Below are 4,287 nucleotides of genomic sequence, written 5' to 3'. Positions count from 1 at the left end.
GGTGAGGGAATTGGGGAGGGGATAAGGGAAATGCCAGGAGCCAATGGAGCTGCATCATAAAATAATAATAATAATAATAATAATAATAATAATAATAATAATAAAATTTCAAAAAATATAAGCTTCTGAATCACTCTTGAGGCTGTTTTTGAAAGCTATTGTAACAAGCTATTCACATCAAATTTTGGAGTATAAAGTAGCTAATTTTTTACTTTGCAAAATGGCTTTTCCTATAAAACACTTTTTCATTAAACTGTTAATCAGTTACTTGTTCATTTACACTATGGAATTTAAAATCAACAGTTTTCAATCTCCTGATTGTTTCAGATTTCTCTCAGCATTTTCTTGCATGCTCACTATGTAGGAAACAAAATTATCCTAAAGAATCGTATCTTCAGTCCTTTAATTTTGAAGATTAGCTTTTCCCAGCAGGACTATTGTTCTTGTCCCTTTCTTTAATGTCCTTCACTAGAGAAGCAAAGACGTGAGATCATTTTTTTGGGTGCAAATTTGCTTCAGAATATCTGCAATAGAGCAGAACTTTTTTGTTTGTTTGATGTGATATCTTCTGGCTGCTTCATTAGGAACTGTGCCATAGGGCACAATGCACTAGTATAGTGGCTAAATGCCTCATCGTACACACAACAGGATCCCGTATGAGTGCCGGTTCTAATCCCGGCTCCACTTCCCATCCACCTCTGTGCTTGTGGCCTGGGAAAACACTGGAGGATGGCCCAAAGCCTTGGGACCCTGCACCGCAGCTCTGGCTTTGAGGAAACTCCTGTGGAGTGAACCACCTAGCGGAAGACCTTTCTCTCTCTTTCCTCTCTGTAAAATCTGCCTTTCCAATAAAAATCAATAAATCTTTTTAAATAAAATAAATAGCTTACTGTATGAATAAAGTGCATGGTACAAGCTTATCTTAATAGAATCAGAGCATTCCTAATCTGGTCTCAGACAAAAACTGTTTTCTGTCTCTGCTAAATACATCCCACACTCGACAGCCAGACCAAGTGGTAAAGGTTTGATGTGCAGTGTCACGATCTAGTCTATCAATATGTATCTGGTGTAAGACTTAAGAATTAAAATGATGAAATAATTTAGAGAGGTGTTCTTCAAAGAATACTTCCAATGTAGCAGAACATTTCAACATCGTGCTGTGATCCCCGTGAAAAAGGCCAACTGGCATGGTTAATTGGGAAGATTTGTAAATGCCATGATGACATCCCTTCTTCCAAAGTGACAATGAGTGCTGCTGCAATGAAGGACAGCCCTGGGACATAACCAGAGTCAGCTCTGTGATGTCTATGTCCCTAAGATACCATGTAAAACGTCATGTTATGGACCATCTTCTGAAAGATGTAGACATGGAAATGTACAGGATATATCCAACAAATTAATTCCAAACTGGCCTCTCCATCAGCAATAAACATACCATCTCTGTCATTCCCTAAACTTGTTTTACTGAAACTTTTCACCTTTTTTTATTTTTAAAGATTGATTTATTTTATTGGAAAGGCAGGTTTACAGAGAGAAGCGGAGACAAAGATCTTCCATGTACTGGTTCACACCCCAAGTGGACACAATGGACAGAGCTGAGCTGATTGCAAGCAAGGAGCCAGAAGCTTCTTCTGGGTCTCCCACGCAGGTGCAGGGTCCTAAGGCGTTGGGTCATCCGATGCTGCTTTCCAGGCCACAAGCAGGGAGCTGGATGGGAAGTGGAGCAGCCAGGACACCAACTGACGCCCATGTGGGATCCTGGTACATGCATGGCAAGGATTTAGCTACTGAGCCATTACACTCGACCCTGCACTGTTCTTCTTCTCTTGAAAAGAAGCTTTCATGAACTTCAGGACTGATATTTAGTTCATTTCCTACAGCTGGACTCCACATTTTTTGCCAACCACTAAGGGGCAACCTCTGCCACTACAATTATGGTGCTCTGGTGGGAATGTGTTACTTCCCAATTGGGCAGGTTTCCCTGATCCAATCACCATTGGAATTCAAACGAATTTAGGACCAGCTGAAGCACACTCAGCGCCCGAGCCCCCACTGGTTTGCTCCACTGAATCAGCTGGGGGCACCCCCTCCACCAGATGCCTTTCGCTAACTCCCTGCTACCCCAAGTCCTCCCTGGTGCTGCTGCCAATGAACAGGCTGTCCTGGAGCCACTGTCCGCATGCTGGGGCTGCTAGCTGTCCGCGATGACCACATGGCAGCTCCTCAGGGGGTTTTAAAGCAGCGTGGCCTGGTCTGAAAGGCTGCCCACACTGTCCGAGCTCTCGTCATCAAGGCCCTCTGGCAAGAAGCGATCACAGGGGCTTTGGCAGGGCGCCTCTGGGCGTCCTCCAGGTCAGAACAGCCCTGGCCTGGGTGAAACACCATGTCCCTTCACGTCTTTGTGAGTCCAGGCTTCTTGTTCTGATTCCTGATCTTGGTACCAGCGTGGGACTGCCACGGGCTGCTGGGCACAGGCCTGGTCCCCTGGCACCGGACAGCAGTGGAACCTCCTACTCCAGCTGTGCACCAGGCGCTGCTAGGGAGTGCTAGGGAGCTCTTTTTGTTTGTTTTTGTTTTGTTTTGTTTTGTTTTAGTGCAAATGCATAAAGGCAGTTTATTCCTGCTAACCAAGGCTCCCAGCCGCCTCCACTGTCCAGCAGGATCGGAGAACGGTAACAACCCAATCAGCATCAACAGCAAAAAGGGCAGAAGAAAGGCCAGAAGGAAAAGAAAGGCTGAGGTTCAACAGCACAGGGTTTTTACACATTGCAGGCCAATTCTATAAAATTATACAATCATGATTGGTCAGTTTAACAGTTAACTTAAAAAAAGCAAATTGGCAGGCTTTTTTTTTTCAAAGTCGTAACAGTTACTTCATTTAATATATATTGTTGGCTCATCAATACTGAATTCGTCTGGTGGGATAAGTAGGTACATGGTAGGTACACTGTGGACACCTTGACATTGTTCAATATCAGAAGGTAGGCAAGGCTTGAAGTCTGGCAAAGTCAGCAAGAACTGGTAGCATGCTTAGGACTCATGGTGGGTAGCCTCTTCCAGGAGAAAATGTTCATAAGTGTTTGTTGAATTGGTAGGTTAGGGAAGTCTAAAGGAGATGCCGAGGCAGCATCTCCACCTCCTCTTTCTCAGCCTCCATGGAGGCCCCACAGCACAGATGCCTCCCCCGACCAAAGCCACCCCAGAACCTGAGCATCTTAGAGTCTTTGTGGTCAGGCCCTAGCAATGGCACCAGGACTAATTTGGTATTACTTCCCCAACAGCTATCCTGGAGTCGGGTTGGCTAGCGCCAAACCAGGCAGCCAAACCAGGCAGTGTAGTCTCCATTTGGGAACAGCTCTGGGTGTAGGATCCTGGCTGCTGCCACAATGTTTCCAGATACATCCATGCCATTTGTGGGGTCGCCCATTGGGCTAGGGCAGTTGCACACATTTCATTAGGCTCTACTTTTCTTTTGGAGAAGTTGTTTTATATTCATCTAAGAAGTGGCCTAATGTTTCTGATTTTTTGATTTGAAAGGAAGGAGCAGGGAACATTTCACTCACTATTTTACTTCTAAAAATGCTCCCAGCATCTGGGATTGTGTTGGCCAGAAGCAAGCACTTCCACTATCACCCGTTGCTTCTCCCAGGTTGCAGGGGTTGGAACCAGGTGCAGAGGCAGGAGTCTAGACAAGAGCTTCACTGTGCAGTGGATGTGGCCTCTTACCTGCCAGACCCCTGAACCTGGCTGTCTGCTGAGTGCTTCCACCTCAGTTGCCCTCCTGCTTGTTCCCTGGCCCTTTTCTGTGCTTTGTTCCTAGTGAGCCTCTCTGGTTTTTAGTCAATTTGGGTTTTTTGGTTTTTATATCCTCCTTGTATCATGTGTTTTGTGGAAAAATCTGAAGATATCCAAAATCAAAAATGATCCTCCTAGCCATTTCTATTATTTAAGCAGTTAAAATTCTCTCTTATTCACAAGTAGCTAATTTATCTGTCCATCCCAAAGGCTGATAATTTTTCTTTGCATTAGGCTTCATTTCCATTTTTAATGGTATTCATATAGCAAATAAGATGTATACATGCTGTTTCTCAAGCACCTTGTGTGTCACATCATCCTTGGAAGAAACAATATATTTTTCTGCACACTTTTATCATGAACTAATTCATGTAGGACCTCTAACAGGGAAGTTTGAACCATGCTTCATCTTGGAGGCATCTGTCACTCCTGTAAATATTCCCTGGCTTCTAAAGTTACAGCAAGCTTTACACCATGGAAAAAACACCATGT

At 44.3% G+C, this 4,287-nt stretch overlaps 1 pseudogene; it reads right to left on the bottom strand.

Moving 5' to 3' along the window:
* Positions 1 to 931: 931 nt before the first annotated feature.
* LOC131483181 (TBC1 domain family member 12-like) lies at positions 932 to 1,433 on the bottom strand (annotated as a pseudogene).
* Positions 1,434 to 4,287: the final 2,854 nt, after the last annotated feature.

Source organism: Ochotona princeps, chromosome 24, assembly GCF_030435755.1.
Source record: "Ochotona princeps isolate mOchPri1 chromosome 24, mOchPri1.hap1, whole genome shotgun sequence".
Classification (NCBI taxonomy): Eukaryota; Metazoa; Chordata; class Mammalia; order Lagomorpha; family Ochotonidae; genus Ochotona; species Ochotona princeps.
This window is presented reverse-complemented; position numbering and strand designations above follow the sequence as displayed.